General features: G+C 39.8%; 1 protein-coding gene across 11 annotated transcripts in view; it reads right to left on the bottom strand.

Annotated features, from left to right (window-relative positions):
• ALS2 (alsin Rho guanine nucleotide exchange factor ALS2) overlaps positions 1 to 16,897 on the bottom strand; it is an 88,530-nt gene extending 71,633 nt beyond the window's left edge. For 4 of the 11 annotated variants that reach the window (XM_004458880.5, XM_004458882.5, XM_004458884.5 and 1 more), the window contains exon 1: positions 16,586 to 16,897. The gene's annotated coding sequence lies outside the window, so the exon portion shown is untranslated. Of the gene's footprint in view, positions 1 to 16,178; positions 16,236 to 16,585 lie in introns of all 11 variants that reach the window. The other 7 variants (XM_071216188.1, XM_071216183.1, XM_071216184.1 and 4 more) reach the window with 7 other exon arrangements.
• Between the last annotated feature and the right edge of the window lie 3,442 nt (positions 16,898 to 20,339).

Below are 20,339 nucleotides of genomic sequence, written 5' to 3'. Positions count from 1 at the left end.
AGAACACACAACAATGGACACAGAAAGCAGACAACTTGGGGGAAGTGGAAAGAAATAAATAAAAAATAAATCTTAAAAAAAAAAAAGACGACACTGAAAGACACTGAGCGAGCACAAAGAAAATTTGAAATCCTGAATAGAAAAGTAACAGAGCTCATGGGAATGAAAAACGCAATAGGTGAGATGAAAAACAATTAGAGGCATACAACAGTAGACACAAAATTAAAGAAGAATAAGTGATACAGAAGACAGAACAGCTGAAACTGAAGAGAGAAAAGAATGGAAAAAATTGAGCAAGGGCTCAGAGAGTTGAATGATAACATGAAATGCAACAACATACATGCCATGGGAGTTCCAGAAACCATGGAGGAGAAAAGAAAGCAGTATGTATTAAAGGTACTAAAAGAGAAAAACTGCCAGCCAAGAATTCTTTATCTGGCAAAGCTGTCCTTCAAAAATGAGGGTGAGTTCAAAGTCTTCACAGACGAACAAAAACTGATAGAATACGCTACCAAAAGACCAAATTTACAAGAGATACTAAAGAAAATGCTGCAGCCTGAAAGGAAAAAACAAGGGTGAGAGATTTGGAGAGGAGTGCAGTAATGAAGATTATTAGGAAGGGTAAACTAAAGGTAAGAAGATAGACAATAGAATGATATGAAAATAAAGAGCTGAAGTACAAAATGGATGAAGTAAGTAATGCTTTTACCGTAATAATACTGAATGTTAATGGACTAAGCTCACGAATCAAAAGACATAGAATGACAGGATGGATAAAAAAATTTATGAGCTGTCTGTATGTTGTCTACAAGAGACCCATCTCAGACATAAGGACCAGGGTAAAAGTGAAAGACTGGTAAAAGTTATTCCATGCAAATAGTAACAAAAAAAAAAAAAAAAAAGAGCTGGAGTAGACCAGATAAATGTAAAATAACATTATAGTATATGAACAATAATTAGTACAACTTGGGAAATGGATGTGGCTCAACCAATTGGGTTCCCGTCTACCACATAGGAGTGTCAGAGTTCGATGCCCAGGGCCTTCTGGTGAGGGCAAGCTGGCACACATGGTGAGCTGGCCCGCACAGAGTGCTGGCTCACACAGGAATGCCACCCCATGCAGGAGTGCCACCCCGCGTGGGAATGCTGCCCTGCACAGTAGTTCCGCCCTGCGTGGGAATGCCACCCAGCATGGGAAAGCTGCCCCATGCAGGAGTGCTGGCCGATGCAAAGAGCTGGCACAGCAAGATGATGCAAAAAGAGACACAGGGGAGAGAAAATAAGAAGACATAGCACAGAACAGGGAGCTGAAGTGGCACAAGAGAATGATTGTCTCTCCCACTCCAGAAGGTCTCAGGATCAGTTCCCTGAGCCACCTAATGAGAATACAAGCAGACACAGAAGACGACACAGCAAATGGACATAGAGAGCAGACAACGGGGGGAACACAGGGAGGGGGAGAGAAATAAATAAAATACATTTTTTTAAAAATTAGTGCAACTGGCAAATTGTCCCTGTGATTAGAATTCTGTAATTTTTTTCATACAAAATAAGCACTTACTTTTAACTGAGGAGCACTGAAGAAAAGATATATTTTTGGGTACTTCACTTTTCTTTAACCCTTTCTCATTCATACTCATTAATTAAATAATCTATCTGGATGAATAATGATTTAGCATGACTACTGTTAAACAAGATTTTGAGTTTTTCTGCCTCATAAAACTATGAGTTGGCAAACTGTTATCCGCTGTAATTCATTCCAATAAGATGTGAAAAAATCTCAAATAGCAATTTGATTATCCAGAAAGAATTATGGCTTAAATGGAAATTAAATACCTAACCCAATACTTTATTTCCTTCTTGGAGATTATTAAGTCCAATAGTTAAAGCTGTAATAAAAAATTCTGAATTATGTTTAATTAATTTCTATAATATTTGAGTTATTATTTACATTTATAAATATTTGTTGCTATGCTTTTTGGTAATTGATTACATTAAATCGAAACTAGCCTTGAAAAAAAGTGTACTAACTTTCAAATTCTTAAATTTCAACTAAAAACCAGGTTTTTTTTCCCTCTATATGTTCCAGGTACTATGCTAGTCTCTAAGTTCCATGGCAGCAGGTCTGAAAATATCTTACTCTATTATATCCTAGTGGCTTAGCACAGTTCTGATACAGAACAGGTTTTCGATATACATTTGTAGACAGACCAGGTCTTAGAAGAAAATAAGTTCCTGCCCTTAAGGAATTTACATTCTAGTCATAAAGATAGAACATACTAGTAAAATGGTTTTCAAAAGAGTTGATGGCACCCACAAGGCATAAGAAAGCCAACTTTTACTAGTAAAGCTGGGCCCTCCTGGTCCTGTTCTCCTGTCTTACTGGTTTAAAATAGGTGACTCGATTTCCAATAGTAAAATAATAATATAATGTAATTTTTGTAATTATACGAGTGATGATAATTAGTGATTAGAATGACTGGACATGGGAAGCAGATGTGGCTCAAGCAATTGAGCTCCTGCCTACCATATGGGAGGCACCAGGTTCAGTTCCTGGTGCCTCCTGGAGAAGACACACAAGACAGTGAGCTGGCACGATGGGCAAGTATGGCGAGCTGATGCAACAAGATGATGCAACAAGTAGACACAAAAAGGAAAAACAATGAGACAACAACAAAGCAGGGAGCTGAGGTGGCTCTAGCAATTAAGCACCACTCTCCCACATGGGAGGTCCCAGTTCAGTTCCCCATGCCTCCTAACGATAAGACAAGCAGACACAGAAAGGACACAAAGTGCAGAAAGCTAGCACAAAACAATGAGGGAGGGAATAAATAAAATACATCTTAAAAAAAAAAATGACTACACATTAGGACAGAAAAATTGGGCATACATAAAAAACCATCTGAGACAGTATGCTACTTTACACAGAGTAAATACCTAATAAATATTTGCTGGTAGAGGTTCTGTCAGTATGTTTACACACTGATTAAGGCAGCCTCTGACTCAAATATCTGTACACCAACACCTGCTATTTCCTGGATACTCTTTCACTGACGCCTTCAGCAAACATTACAGAAAACTGAAAACTCAGCCTGCACTGAAGCCTTGACAAACCAATCACTATGTAAGTTTGGGACCACTTCAAACTCCAGCCCTCTCAGTCTTAATTTGCTGTACAAGAGGCATCAACTGATACCACTATGGGACCTGACTAGCCCCTTAAACCTAAATCCAGAGGAATCATTTAATTAATAAGTTAAAATACATGCATTACTTCCAGGAAAATGGCAGACTAGAAAGACATGGGACTCTCTTCTCCTCCAGAAAAATAGCTAGAGGGCAGGTTGAAATTGTCTAGAAAAAGATCTTCTAGGGTTTAGGACACCAGGGAAAGGCTGGACACTGCCCAGAGGAGAGGGGACAAAGGAAGGAAATTGCCATGACAGAACTGTGAGTTGAAACCAGTGGCTGCTGCTGCTGGCACCCTCCCCCACACTAAAGACACTTTAGAACTCTCCAGCCTCTGGGCCTGCAGCTACAAAGGGGGCTCCAGGGATCTACTACCCCAGGAAAGGGGAGAGAGAGGGACACAGCATAAGACTGACTCAGCTTCTGACACACAAATATCATCGCCTGTGTCCCAGGAGTCCTTCCAGGCCAGGAGGGACTGTGCCATTGTTTGCCTTGGAACTGGCAAGGGGCTAAAGATACACAACCCTTCCAATCTCCTACTCTATAACAGGGACTGACTGTTGAGGACTCAGAGGGGAGTGGGAATATTTCCTAGCTGGGAAAAGGGAGGGGACTGCCAGAGGAGGCTAGAGGATTGTCTCAGAGAAAGTCTGAATTACAAGGCTCTTAGCCTCCAGGCACAAAGCTCTCCCACATTGGTCCAGTCAGTGTTGCAACAAATACATTCCAACCAGGCACTGAACTGAGAGCAGACCAAGGAAGTGCACACAAGAAAATTAAAAATAAGTAGAATAGACTTTTTCTGGCCTCTACAGTCTCCCTCCCCAAGGCCCTAGGAAGTGAGTCTACAACCAATTACAGGGTCCAGTGCCCAGTTCTGAGTAACCAGCAGGACAATTCCAACAGTCCAGATTGAGCCAAGAATCAAAGAGTAGTGGTAATAAATAGCCTCCTGTCACTAAATCCCTACAAAAGAGAAAGAAATTGAGCATCTGAGTAAACTACATCCTAATAAGATGCCTAGATATCATAAAAAAAACTACGAGCCATACTAAGAAAATAGAGACATAGCCCAAGAAGGGAATATATCAAAGCCCAAGAAGAGATGCAGAATTTGAGAGAACTAATCAGCGAGATGCACACGAATTTCCAAAATCAAATTAATGAGCTGAAAGCCAATATGGTCAAAGAGATAAATGACATTAAGAAGACACTGAGCAAGTGTAAGGAAGAATTTGAAATCCTGAACAGAAAAGTAACAGAGCTAATGGGAATGAAAGATACAACAGGTGAGAACAAAAACACATTTGAGGCATACAACAGCAGACTCAAAATGACAGAAGAAAGAATAAGTGATACCAAAGACAAGAACAGCTAAAATTGAAAAGAGAAAATGGAAAAAATTGAACAAGGACTCAAAAGAGATGAATGACAACACAAAATGCAACAACATGTGTCATGGGAATTCCAGGAGAAGAGAAGGGAAGGGGCAGAAAGAATATTTATGAGGAAATCATAACTGAAAATTTCCCAACTCTCACAAAAGAAATGAACTTACATGTCCAAAATCACACTGTACCCCAATCAGAATAAATCTGAATAGATCTACTCCAAGACACATACTACTCAAAATGTCAAATGTTAAAGATAAAGAGAAAATTCTCAGAGCAAGGGAGAAGCAAACCATATCGTACAACAGACATCCACTAAAACTTAGCACAGATTTCTCCACAGAAACCAAGGAGGCAAGAAGACAGTGGTATGATACAATTAAGATACTGAAAGAGAAAAACTGCCAGCTGAGAATTCTTTATCCAGCAAACTATCCTTCAAATATGAAGGTAAGTATAAAATATTTACAAATAAACAGAAACTAAGAGAGTCTGCAAAAAAGAATCCACCTTTGCAAGAAATATTAAAGGAAGCCTTAATACTTGAAAGAAAAAGACAATAAGGACAGGCTTGGAGGAGAGCATAGAAGAAAGAATAGCAGAAAAAGGATAACCAAAAGAGTAAAAAGAAAACAAAAATAAAATATGACATACGAAAACCAAAGAATAAAATGGAGGAAGTAAATAGAGCATTTACAGTAATATCATTGAATGTGAATGGATTAAACTCCCCAATCAAAAAATACAGGCTGACAGAATGGATTAAAAAAAAAGCTAAGCCATCCATAGGTTGCTTACAAGAAACACACCTTAGACCCAGAGATACCAACTGGCTGAAACTGAAAGTTTGGAAAAACATACTCCACGTGAATAGTAACCAGAAAAGAGCAGGGGTAGCTAAACTAATATCAGACAAATAGACTTTAAATGCAAAAAAGTTATGAGATACAGAAGGCCATTATATAGGACAATCCACCAGGAAGCTGTAACAGTCATAAATATCTATGCATCTAACCAGGGTGCGCCAAAATACATGAGACCAACTCTGGCAAAACTGAAAGGAAAAACAGACATCTTTACAACAATTGTTGGAGACTTCAGAACCCTACTCACATCATTAGATAGAACAACTAGACAGAAGATCACCAAAGGAAACAGAGAACTTGAACAATATGATAAATGAGTTAGAACTAACAGACATATAGAGAACACTGCATCCAAACCGACCAGGTTATACATTCTTCTCAAGTGCCCATGGGTCCTTCTCCAGGATAGACCACATGTTAGGGCACAATGCAGCTCTCAATAAATATAAAAACACTGAAATTATCCAAAGCACCTCCTCAGATCATAATGCAACGAAACTGGAAATCAACAGTAGACAAGAAAAAAGTAAATTTGCAAACATGTGGAGGCTGAATAACACACTCCTAAATAATCAGTGGATCAAAGAAGAAATTGCAAGCGAAATCAGTAAATATATTGAGACAAATGAAAACAAGAATACAATGTATCAAAACTTATGGGATACAGTGAAGGCAGTCTTGAGATTTATAGCCCTAAATGCCTATATTAAAAAAGAAGAGCTAAACTCAAAGATTTAACTGAACAACTAGAGAAACTAGAAAAAGAACAGCAAACCAATGCCAAAGCAAGCAGAAGGAAACAAATAATAAAGATTAGAGCAGAAATAAATGAAACTGAGAACAAACAAACAAAAAATAGAGAAAATCAACAAACCAAAAGCTGGTTCTTTGACAATATCAACAAAATTGGCAAACCCCTAGCTAGATTAACAAAGAAAAAGAGAGAGAAGATGCAAATAAATACAATCAGAAATGAAAGGGGGGAAGTTACAACTGACCCCACAGAAATAAAAAGAATCGTAAGATTATAAGAACGAACTAGACAACCTAGATGAAATGGACAAAATCCTAGAAATACACAACCTAAACTCACACTACAAGAAATACAAGAACTTAACAAACCAATCACATTTAAGGAGATTGAAACCATCATCAAAAATCTCCCAGCAAAGAAAAATCCAGGACCGGATAGCTGCACAGCTGAATTCTACCAAGCATTTCAAAAAGAATTAACACCAATCCTGCTTAAATTCTTCTAAAAAATTGAAAAGGGTAAATTACCCAACACATTTTATGAAGTCAACATCACCCTAATACCAAAGCCAGATAAAGATACAAGAGAAGAAAATTACCGACCAATCTCTCTAATGAACATAAATGCAAAAATTCTCAACAAAATACTTGCAAGTTGAATCCAACTGCATATCAAAAGATTTATACATCGGGAAACGGACTTTGGCCCAGTGGTTAGGGCGTCCGTCTACCATATGGGAGGTCCGCGGTTCAAACCCCGGGCCTCCTTGACCCGTGTGGAGCTGGCCATGCGCAGTGCTGATGCGCGCAAGGAGTGCCGTGCCACGCAAGGGTGTCCCCCGCATGGGGGAGCCCCACGCGCAAGGAGTGCGCCCGTGAGGAGAGCCGCCCAGCGTGAAAAGAAAGAGCAGCCTGCCCAGGAATGGCGCCGCCCACACTTCCTGTGCCGCTGACGACAACAGAGGCGGACAAAGAAACGAGACGCAGCGAATAGACACCAAGAACAGACAACCAGGGGAGGGGGGGAAATTAAATAAATAAATAAATCTTAAAAAAAAAAAAACAAAAAACAAAAAAAAAGATTTATACATCACGATCAAGTGGGATTTATTCCTGGTATGCAAGGCTGGTTCAACATAAGAAAATCAATCAATGTAATACACCACATTAACAAATTGAAGGGAAAAAAACACATGATAATCTCAATCGATGCAAGGCATTCAACAAAATCCAGCATCATTTTTTGATAAAGACACTTCAAAAGATAGGAATAGAAGGAAAATTCCTCAATATGATAAAAAGCATATACGAAAAACCCAGAGCTAACATCATACTCAAGGGGGAAAGGTTGAAAGCTTTCCCTTTAAGATCAGGAATAAGAGAAGGATGCCCACTATCACCACTGTTATTCAATAGTGTACCAGAAGTTCTAGCTAGGGCATTAGACAAAAAAAAAAAAAATTAAAGGCATCCAAATAGGAAAAGAGGAAATAAAACACTCACTATTTTTGGATGGCATGATGCTATAGTTAGAAAATTCTGAAATGTCTAATACAACAAAGTTATACTTGAGCTAATGAGATAAAGTGGTAGGATACAAGATCAATATGCAAAAATCAGTAATGATTTTGTACACTAGTACTGAACAATCTGAGAAGGGGAAAATTACATTTTCAATAGCAACAAGAAAAACTAAAATACCTAGGAATTAATTTAAACAAAGAAGTACAGGACCTATATGCAGAAACTACAAACCAATGCTAAAAGAAATTTTAAAAGACCTAAACAAATGGAAAGACATTCCGAGTTCATGGATTGGAAGAATAAATATCGTTGACAATGTCAATTTAAACCAAACTGATTTACAGATTCAATGCAATACTAATCAAATCCCAGCAGCTTACTCTACAGAATTAGAAAATGCAATTACCAAATTCATTTGGAAGGGAAAGTGCACCCAAATAGCCAAAAGCATTCTAAAAAAGAACAGCGAAGTAGGAGAAATTACACTGCCTGACCTTGAAACATATTACAAAGCTACAGTGGTCAAAACAGCATGGTACTGGCATATAGACATATCAATCAGTGGAACAGAATTGAGAACCCAGAAATAAGCCTTCACCTATACAGTCAACTGTTTTTTGACAAATCTACCAAATTAATGTTAACGGGACAAAACAGTCTCTTTAACAAATGATGCTGGGACAACTGGCTATCTATAACCAAAAGAATGAAAGAGGACCCCTATCTCACTTTGCATTCAAGAATTAACTCAAAATGGATCAAAGATGTAAATGTAAAAGCCAGGACCATAAAACTACTAGAAGAAAATGTAGGGAAACATCTTCAAGACCTTGTAGAAAGTGGTGGTTTCTTGGCTCTTACACCCAAAGCATGGGCAACAAAAGAAAAAATAGATAATTGGGACCTACTCAAAATTAAAACACTTCTGCACCTCATAGGACTTTGTCAAAAGGGTGAAAAGGCAGCCAACTCAATGGGATAAAATATTTGGAAATCATATATCCAATAAGGGTTTAACATCCAGGATATATAAAGAGATGTTACAACTGAACAATAAAAAGACAAACAACCCAATTAAAAAATGGGCAAAAGACTTGAATAGACATTTGTCTCTTCAAATAGACATCTGTCCAAAGAAGAAATACAAATGGTAAAAAAAAAAAAACACATGAAGAAATGTTAAACATCACTAATGATTAGGGAAATGCAAATCAAAACTACAATGAGATATCATTTCACACCTCTCAGAATGACCACTATTAAAAAGACAGAGAACTACCAGTGTTGAAGAGGATGTGAAGAGATAGGAACAGTTATTCATTGTTGGCGGGAATGCAGAATAGTACAGCCACTGTGGAGGACTTTTTGGCAGTTCCTAAAGAAGCTGAATATAGACTTGCCACATGACCCACAATACTACTACTGGGTAATACCTAGAAGAACTGAGAGCAGTGACACAAACAGACATCTGCACACCAATGCTCATAGCAACATTATTTATGGCTGCCAAAACTTGGAAACAACTCAGGTGCCCATCAACATATGAATGGATAAGCAAACTATGATCTGTTCCACAATGGAATTATTACCTAGCTGCAAGAAGAAATGAAGTCATAAAGCGTATGACAACATGGATGAACCTGGAGGACATTATGATGAGCCGAAGCAAGCCAGATACAAAGGGACAAATACTGTATGACTACATTACTATGAACCAAATAGTAACATAATGTATGTGTAACATAATGTATGATTTAAAAAAGTGTATAGGGAAGCGGACTTGGCCCAGTGGTTAGGGCGTCTGTCTACCGCATGGGAGGTCCACGGTTCAAACCCCGGGCCTCCTTGACCCGTGTGGAGCTGGCCCATGCGCAGTGCTGATGCGCGCAAGGAGTGCCGTGCCACGCAAGGGTGTCCCCCGCATAGGGGAGCCCCACGCGCAAGGAGTGCACCCGTAGGGAGAGCCGCCCAGCGCGAGGGAGGGTGCAGCCTGCCCAGGAATGGCACCGCCCACACTTCCCGTGCTTTCCGGTGCAGCTGACAACAACAGAAGCGGACAAAGAAACAAGACGCAGCAAACAGACACAGAGAGCAGACAACCGGGGGAGGGGGAGAAATTAAATAAATGAAAAAATAAATCTTTAAAAAAAATTAAAAAATAAAAAAGTGTATAGTTATCCAGTATATTTAATTGAGTAATGTATGCTTTTATTCAACTGTGTTTTCTTTTTAGTTTTTAATTTATACTTTCAATTATTAAATGTACAAAATAAAGTGGAAAAAAAATACATGCATTCATAGCATAAACTCTGATTTACTACCCTGTAATAAAATGTAACAAACCCAAACTTTGAAAATTAAGTGTTGTGAAGCGGATTTGGCTCAACTGATAAGAGTGTCTGCCTACCACATAGGAGGTCCAGGGTTCAAACCCAGGGACTTCTGGCCCATGTGGTGAGTTGGCCCACTCATAGTGCTGATGCACACAAGGAGTGCCTTGTGTGCCGTGCCACACAGGGGTGTCCCCTGAGTAGGGGAGCCCCACATGCAAGGAGTGCACCCTTCAAGGAGAGTCGCCCCATGCGAAAAAAGTGCAACCTGCCCAGGAGTGGCACCGCACACACAGAGAGCTGATGCAGCAAGATGATATAACAAAAAAGAGACACAGATTCCTGGTGCCGCTGACAAAAATGCAGGTGGACACAGAAAAACACTCAGCAAATGGACATGGAGAGCAGACAACAGGGGAGGGGTAAAGGGGAGAGAAATAAATAAAAAATAAATCTTTAAAAATAATAAATAAAATAAATAAAATTAAATTAAGTGTCAATGACCATATGAAATCTGAGGTAATTTTGTGTCTGATTCACTTTCAGGGAATTATGATTCAATTTATTCTGCTAAGAGAGTTCATGATCAGTATACCACTTCTCAAGAGTCTCTAGAATTTAAATTCCCCTACAACCTTTTAAAAAGGGTCATTCTTAGTTTCCTACAGGAAACATTTTCCCAGGAGTAGAGGCAAAGAATATAGCAAAAATGGTCTTCCTCCTACCCTAAGAAAAGCTTTACACAAGTGGAGCTGCACTAGCACATTCCTTTCCTATTGCAGGGTAAGAAGAGTCATTTTTTTAGTCTCTACTATTTTGAGGTTACAAAGTAAATTTTTTTAAAGTACATTATTTGTTGGAAGAGAGCCCTGATTATAAATAAAGATTTTAAAGTGCTAGGTTCACAAACTATTTTGTGAATATAGATCATTATTTTTAAACCAACAAATTCATATAACTAACGCATAGTTTTAATAAATATTAACATTTTTCAAGTTTTTAGATTTTCAAATGTCAGCTTTCTTAAATATAGAAGGAAAAAAAGGGGAAAACTTTATACCTAGAGCTGACGTGGACTCACACAAACCCTCCTTCTCCAGATTTAGTCACTATTCTAAAGTTAATGTCTCATTCCCATGTATGTTATATATTTTGATGTATTTTCATTAGATACATACATATTAATAAACAATTACTATTCTATTGTTCTAAAATTACACATAAATTCATCATACTGTACATATCCTTTGGCAACTTGCTTTTTTTCACTCAATATTAAGTAGTTGAGATGCATCTATGTTGATAAGTATGGCTCCAGTTCATTCATTTTTACCAGGGTGCAGTATTTCATTGCATGAATAAATCATATAGCTTATCCATTTCCCTACTACTGTACAGTTGGACTATTGTTTTATTGCCACTTTTTTAAAAAACTGCTTAATTATCCTTGTTACATAGTTGCTTGGGCTCCTGCACCAAGTTTAGTTAAGAATTCAGCTTAATAAAAGTTTAGGTTGTGAAACAAAAGTAGCCTGGAATGAAAGTTAGTACACCCAGATGCCATTGTTGGGTCTAACCATCACCAATCTAACAGGAAGCTCATGTGAACTGAAGAGCTTTGTGGTGACTCAGAAAAATAAATTAAATAACCTGATAATTAAAGGAAACATGACTTTGATTGATTCATGGAATTAATGAGACTAAGGCTAACCTCTTCTCTGGCAGTCAACAGAAGCCCTATGGAAATGCCCCAGCCATTTTCTCAGAGGAATTGAGAAAAATGTACATCTTCCTTCCATTTAAAAGAACTATACATCAGTCCAAAAAAGCACTCACTTTGTTGATTTAAATATGTTCATTCTATCCACTTGGCTTAATTAATTCAGCTGCATGCAGGCAAACATCAAGACATAATTTAAAAACGGATCCATCACAAGAGGAATAGGAGATGGAGATAGAAAAATAAATACTAAAGGGAACCAAATCATAGTTTGTTGCTATTTTGTGTTTACTGAGCATTTTCTTAAGAACCACTATACTACAAAATCTACAGCTTTGGGAAGCAGATGTAGCTCAAGCGATTGGGCTCCTATCTACCATATAGGAGGTCCAGGGTTTGATGCCCAGGGCCTCCTGGTGAAGGCAAGTTGGCTAGTGTGGCCCACACAGAGTGCCAGCCTGCACAGACTGCTGCCCCATGCAGGAGTACTGGCCTACGGAGAGAGTTGGCACAGCAAGATGATGCAACAAAAAGAGACACAGAGGAGAGATAATAAGAGACACAGCAAATCAGGCAGGTGAGGTGGCGCAAGAGAATGATCGCCTCTCTCCCACTCCGGAAGGTCCCAAGATCAGTTCCCAGAGCCAACTAATGAGCATACAAGCAGACACAGAAGAGCACACAGCAAATGGAAACAGAGCAGACAATGGAGGGAGGGGAGAGAAATAAATAAATAAATCTTTTAAAAAAAACCACTATAGCTTTATTACTGATGACAGAATATTTTTGTGAACAATGAAGAAAGGTTTTTTAAAAAATTGTTTTAAGAAACAATTGTTCTAAGAAACTCTACCAGATACTTTACACTCAGAAGGATGGATATTACTTTTAAAATGGAAAATATCAATTCTTAGGGAAGATGTGGAGAAAGAGTAACTCTCATGTGTTGCTAGAAGAAATGTAATATGGTACAGCCTCTGTGGAAAGAGTTTGATAGTTCCTCAGAAAATTAATAGAATTACTATACGACCCAGCAATTCCTTTCCTAGGTATATACCCTGAGGAACTGAAATCAGAGACTCAAATAGATACATATATGCCAATGTTCATATTCATAGCAGATTTTCCACAACAACCAAAGGTGGAAGGAACCCAAGTGTCCACTGACAGGTGAATGGATAAAATATGATATATCCATACAGTGGAATATTATTTGGATATAAAAAAGAACAAGGTTCTGATACATGCTACAGCATGGATGAACACTGAAAACATTATGGTAAAGTGAAAGAAGGTAGACACAAAAGAACAAATACTATATGATTTTGCTTACATGAAATATCTAGAATAAGCAAATCCATAGATACAGAAAGTTCCTAGAGGTTACCAGGAACTGAGGGGAGGGTAAATTGAGAATTTATTGCTTAATGGGTACAGAGTTTCTGTTCTATTTAGGGTGATGAAAAAGTTTAGATAATGGATGGTCGTGATGGCAGTACAATACTGTAAGTAAAATCAATGTTACTGAATTGTACACTTAAAAATGTTTAAATGGCAAATTTCATGTTTTATGTATGTTACCACAATTTTTTAAAAAAACATAATTCTAGTAATATAAAAACTCGTAACACTGAGTGGCAGTGATCACCAGAGGTTCTCAGGGAAAGAAGAGGGAAGAATAGGTGTAAAATGAGGTATTTTGGGGACACCGGAATTGTTCTGCACGACATTTCAAAAACAGATACAAGCCATTACACATTTTGTCAAAACCCATAAAATTGTGTGGTGCAAAGTATAAACCATAATGTAAACTATAGACCAGGGATCTTAACAAAGGGTCCATGAGTTTGAATTAAAATTCAAAAAACATTATTCTTGTGGGGATGTGTTGGTGCACGTGTGATATATTTATTAAATAATACACAGTATAGTGTGAATTTAGCAAGGGGTCTGTGGTTTTTACCTGACTGGCAAAAAAGGTTAAGAACCCCTGCTATAGAGCATGGTTAGGAGTAATACTTCACTATTTGTTCATCAACTGTAACAAATGTACCACACTAATAAAAGTATGGGAAGGGAGGGGGTGGGACATATGAGAACCCCCTATATATTTGATGGAACATTTATGTAATCTAAAGTTTCTTTAAAAAAAAAAATAAAGGAAATATGAAACTAAAAAAAAAAAAAAAAAAACTACCCCCAAAATTTGTATCCACAATACCATTGGAACATGTGGTAGATTTACCTCCACAAAGCTTTAAAACAAAAAAAGAGAAGCTGTATCATTTAGAACTCACTAAAATCCTTACAGCGTTTCTCAGAATGACTGAAAAAGGGGCTCAACCTCCTACTATATCAAAGCGGCCTTCTTTACACCATCTCAAAAATTATCACTCTTAACCTTCATTTTTCCTTTCTCAACTCACACCTTAACCCAGCCTCACATGAATTCAGAATTACAGGTTTTTACAATCAGTCACATTCTTTGGAAATACCTTTATAATGGACCCAGCTGTACTGCTTTATTTCTTTTAAGCTAAAATTTCATCCAAGTTCAGTTCTTAATATACCCTTTGTTTCTTTAACAAAATAAAGAAACCTAAATTTTTAAAAGCTGGAATTTGAGAAGAAGGGATTTCAGCTTATATTGCATAAGTCAAATTAAAGAATAAGTAGTTTGTGTAAGGTCACTCAAATTTTTCTCCTAAATGACCTGATTGGTACTTTATTTTCTTCATTTTCTCAAATTTTAACTTTGTGAAACAGCATTGAACTTTTCTCACTCTTATGAACCTTCAGTCTGCCAATACTAGTCACAGTTTGGGAATTAAGTAGTAAATATAACTAAGTATACATTTCATCAGCATCTTTCCCACATTAATGTCCACATGAAATAACAATAAAATTATCTAGAAACTATCCTGATTTTAAAAAGTAAATATAGTTCTTCTGTTAAAGTATTTTCTTTCTCACATCTAGGAAAAAGAAAAGTCAGTTTGGGCCGTGATGTATTAGAAGCAGAAATTAATAATTACAAAAATCGCTAATATGTATTGAAATTTACCAAGTGCCAGGCACTGTAATAAATGTGATAAATGAATCATTATATGTAAAGGAACTATTATGAGGAAAGACTTTAATCCTCAATTTAGAAATGAGAGAACTGAGGCAGTGTTTGAGTAACTTGTTCAAGGTCAAAGACGTAAACGGACCTTGTGTGCCCAGGCCCAGCTGCTAGGATCTTAACCACTATACTTACATTACTAAGGTTAAAATATTGCAATTTACTACAAAAGCAAAATTTTAACTATATCCTCGGTAACACGTGTTATTATCAAGTAGTCACTCAAAATCATACATATTTATAATAAATGGAAAAAATCTAGCACCAATAAGTTTGATTAATTTGTTTTAAGTGCTCAGAGTAAGCACATATCACACAATTTTATTCCTTAAAGGACCTGTTTTTAAGAACATTTACATAGATCAACAAATCTAAGAATCCCAAAATCCTCAAGATTGAGGAATGAACAAACATGAACAAACATTAAAGGGGGAATGCAACTATGGACTAAAGTAGACTTATTATTCTAACAATGAAAAAACTTGTAACATTGATATAAAGACACTGGTCACCAGAAGTTCTGAGGAGAGGAAGAAGGAAGGTGTAACATGGGGCATTTGGGAGACAACTTAATTATTCTGTATGATACTGCAATGATGGATTCAAGCCATTACACATTTTGTCAAAACCTATAAAATTCTGAAGTGCAGGGTGTAAATCATAATGTAAACTAGAGACCACGATCAGTAGCAATGCTTCAATATGTGTTCATAATTGTAACAAATATAGCACACTAATGAAAGATGTTAATGGGAAAACGGGGGAGGGAAGAAGATGGGGTATATGGGAATCCCCTATATTTCTGACATAACCTTTCGGAATCTAAAGCTTCTTTAAAAAGAAAGGGAAAAAAAGTATACATTTGGGCACAGCAATTATTTCCTTCTCCATCCTGAATCCAAAAGAAAATACTGTACTTGGACATTCCACTTCAGCCAGTATGTTTTTTCCTCTTCCCTCATCATCAAACCCCTTAGTAGTAGTGCAACACTTTTACCAGCCTAGCGATGCATTTCTCCAAAGTAGCCCTATTACTCAGAAGACCAACACCAGAGTCTAGACCTCATGGTTGACCCTATGTTATTTTCCCGTCTGCTCTTCTCAAAAGAACTTATTCTTCCCTATGATGAATCACTGAACACTCGAAAGGACTTGATTAAACCACATTCTTATATGAAAGTCATTCTTTTAACACAACAGCCTTTTCAAGTCACCAAAACCCTCAGTCCACTCCACCGCGATCTGCAACCCTGAGGCAAACCCGCGTGGGACACTCACCAAGTCCAGGGACCCCGATTTATCAGCTCGACGCTTATGGTGGGCATTCAACAAATCCTTAGAAATGAACGAGAGGAAGGCAGCGTGGGTGGAGGTGGGAAATGGGGACGTGAGGCATTTTAACCAGCAGAGACAACTCTCTGGGCCACCGTCTGGGGAGGCAGGGGCGGGGACGAGTAGGAAATCTTGAGGAAAAGAGCTAGAGGTCTGCGTCCGACGCCCGGACTATTATCGGACGCCAGGGCTGGGAGGACGCGAGCGCCGCCTTCACTGGCCACGGCAGCGCGCTCGGGAGCCTCGGCCTGTGCCTCTGCCTCGCGCCAGGACCTTAGTCTCCCGCAGACAGGAGGCCCCGACGGGTACCTCTCGAAAGCCTAGGGCCGACCCGAGACCCCTCACCCTCTCACCTGACGTTCCAGCCGCAGCACCACGCTCTGCATCCGGCGCGGGCCGCGCAGCCCCGCAGGTCGGAGAGATCAGCTGATTCATTGGGGGCGGGGCCTCCGGGCGGGGGCGGGCTGCAGAGAGGCCAGTGAGTGTCAAGACTGGGGCGGGGGTGTGTCCCTGGAGTAAAAGGGTTTGAGCCCGGAGACCGCCGACGGGGTCTAATACGGGTCAAAATTACTAAAGAGGCGTTCGGTCTACTGCCAAAGTTGTTAAGGTGTTCTTGCCCCTCCTGTCGGCCAGGGCGAGCCACCGACACTAGAATGCTCAGGAGTGGTGACGTAACATGGCGTCGCCTAGGCCCAGCTATCCGGCGCTTCCATGGAAACAGATGGTGTTGGGTGTGGTTACGGGGCGAATGGCCTGCAGTCATCTTGTTGCTACTCTCAAGCTGCAAGAGCTGGAAAGATAAATTCGCTAATCTTTTCGGTGAAAGGTTAAAATATCTTCCAACTGCCTCTACGGACTGCGCCCTAACAGTGGTCGTTTCCCGCCCCCCCCCCCGCAAATGACGTCATAGCCACGCGGCACCTTTTGGCCCTAGGTCTGCGCTGTATTTTTACTTCTTTGCTGTTCCGAAGGTTGGACTAAGGTAGGAGGAGATCAATTGGCCTTTCCTTTGACATCCACAGGGCTCCCCAATATACAATCTTAATAAAGTCAGTTTGCTTGCCCAGTTTCACGGCAGACTGTTGCAGCCACAGTCCCACCCCCACACAGCCTGCATCGCGGACCCCTCCTATGAAATGTTCTGGAGCCGCTACTCGTGGCACACAGTGGGTGCCGAGCATCCTGGTGCTAGGCAGTGTGCATCGCTGGAGCTACAAATCTGTGTTTAGACCATCAGTGACAGATGTGTAGTCAGGGTCTGAGGATCCTGTGGATAAATAGCTTTCAAGCTCACCAACACTCTCAACACAATTGCCTCCTTGATCCTCCGCCCATCTGCAAAACTGTAATTCTACAATAATTCAACTAACCTTGTCAACTTCTGCAGCAGTGCAGAAAAATCACATTACCCTGAGAATTGGCACCACTGCAAACCAAAGGTGTCCAACTTCAGCTTCCACACAACCAGCCTAAAACAATCCTTTACACATTGCTACTCAGGATTTCTCCTAGACCCCGCCCTTGCTAAACCCACTCCTCATACTCTCCTAACCTTTTACTCTATTCATCCACCTCCTTTGTTTTAAATGCATATGTATTTTTTATGCACCCCCCTTGCAGCTTTTTTTTTTGCTTGCTGTCTGCTTTCTGTGTTCATTTGCTGTGCATTCTGTGTCTGTCTGTATTTATTTATTCCCCCCGCAGCTTGCTTGCTGTCAGCTCTATGTGTCCATTCGTTGTGCATTCTTCTGCGTTTTTTCTTGTTTCCCTTTTTTGTTGCATCACCTTGCTGAGTTGGCTCTCCGCCATGCTTGTGGGCCAGCGGCATTCTGTGGTTTGCTGGCAAGTCTGCCTTCACAAGGAGGCCACGGGACGAGAACCCAGGGCCTCCCATATGGTAGACAGAAGCCCAACTGATTGAGCCACAGCCGCTTCCCAATACATATGTATTTTCATCAATATATATTTGTATATTTATACACACAAGTTAAAAATGAATAAAATGGAAAACGTTGCCACCTACACTTTTTTAAAAAACAAATCAAGTTTATTGATACATAATAAAGCAAACAACAATTCATCTAATGTGTAGTCAATGGTATTTGCTATAATCACATAGATGTGCATTCATCGCTTCATTATTAGAGATTTTCATTATTTCAGTAATAATAAGATAAACAAGAAAATTCTTTTTTTTTAAAGATTTATTTATTTTTATTCCCCCCCCCCCCCCCCCCGTTGTCTGTTCTCTGTGTCTATTTGCTGCATCTTGTTTCTTTGTCTGCTTCTGTTGTCGTCCGCCGCCCGGGAAGTGTGGGCGGCGCCATTCCTGGGCAGGCTGCACTTTCTTTCGCACTGGGCGGCTGTCTTTATGGGCGCACTCCTTGCGCGTGGGGCTCCCCTATGCGGGGGACACCCCTGCATGGCAGGGCACTCCTTGCGCACATCAGCACTGTGGCAGGGCACTCCTTGCGCGCATCAGCTCTGCGCATGGGCCAGCTCCACACGGGTTAAGGGGGTCCGGGGTTTGAACCGCGGACCTCCCATGCGGTAGACGGACGCCCTAACCACTGGGCCAAGTTCGTTTCCCAAGAAAATTCTTCACCTCAATCTCTCTGTGCTTTCTCTGCCGTACAAAGCTGCTATTTCTGGCTATTCTTGCATATTTATTTATTTATTAAGCAGTTTGTTGAGATATATTCACATACCCATACAATCTATCCAAAGTGTATAATCAATGGCTTACCACCTACTTTTCTATGAAAAATTGAGACTACTGGGGTGAATTTCCTTAACTTCTACCACATCAATATTATCAAACCTACCTGCAGCCCCAACCATCCTTTCCTTCTCCCTCTTTCTGTTGGAAGAGGTGGTCTGTCTGTCCTGTTGCACCTGAACTCTGGATCCCTTCCAATTTTCTTTGCTCCGTTATCTTTTATGTATTTTCAACCATTACCTCTCTTCTTATTCTTGCTTCTCAGTATATGAGCCTGCTCAATGATCATTCCCCCCCCCATCCCTTTTTTCCCCCTCTGCCCTCCTTTCCTTTGCAACCTAATTTACTGTGTCTACTTTCTGATCTCCTGGTCTTCCTCACTGCAACCTGCAATCTCTGCTTTTTCAGGTCTTCTGAAATCAATAGTTTCCTAATTTTGGAATCAAATGATACAATCATAGAGTGGAACCATTCTATGCAACCATATAAAAGAAAGAGACTCATCTACATGTACAGATGTGAATGACTTAGAAGTTAGGTTAAAAGGAAAAAACAAACACACTAGATGCTGAATCATGAATGTAGAATTCAACCAATTGTATTTCATGTATGTGTCTTTTTAGGGAAGAGATAAATAGGTAGATTGATAGATAGGTTGATAGAGATAGATAGAAATGACATATATTTTTATCCTTCTATGTGCATATATTAGCTAGGAAAGGATAAAGAGTGCCTGCCACAGATAATGGGGATTAGAAACCAGGATGGGAGGAAAACTCACTTTTCACTCTAGGCCACTTTACACTGTTGGAATTTTTAACACCGTATTAGTCAGCCAAAGGGGTGCTAATGCAAAATACCAGAACTCTGTTGGCCTTTTTTTTTTTTAAGATTTATTTTTTTATTTATTTCTCTCCCCTCCCCCCCCCCGCCCCAGTTGTCTGCTCTCTGTGTCCATTCGCTGTGTTCTTCTGTGACTGCTTCTATCCTTAGCAGCAGCACCAGGAATCTGTTTCTGTTTGTTGCATCATCTTGTGTCAGCTCGCCATGTGTGCGGCACCGTTCTTGGGCAGGCTGCACTTTCTTTCGCGCTGGGCAGGTCTCCTTACGGGGTGCACTCCTTGTTCGTGGGGCTCCCCTATGCGGGGACACCCCTGCATGGCAGGGCACTCCTTGCGCGCATTAGCACTGCGCATGGGCGAGCTCACCACACGGGTCAGGAGGCCCGGGGTTTGAACCGCGGACCTCCCATGTGGTAGGCGGATGCCCTATCCATTGGACCAAGTCCGCTTCCCTGTTGGCTTTTATAAAGGGTTTTTATCTGGGGTAGATGCTTACTGCTACCAGGCCCTAAACAGTCCAACTCAAGTTGCCTTAAGAGGTACTTT

This window comes from Dasypus novemcinctus, chromosome 7 (genome assembly GCF_030445035.2).
Source record: "Dasypus novemcinctus isolate mDasNov1 chromosome 7, mDasNov1.1.hap2, whole genome shotgun sequence".
Taxonomy (NCBI): domain Eukaryota; kingdom Metazoa; phylum Chordata; class Mammalia; order Cingulata; family Dasypodidae; genus Dasypus; species Dasypus novemcinctus.
The sequence above is the reverse complement of the archived record's forward strand: the minus strand, read 5'-3'. Positions and strand labels throughout refer to the sequence as shown.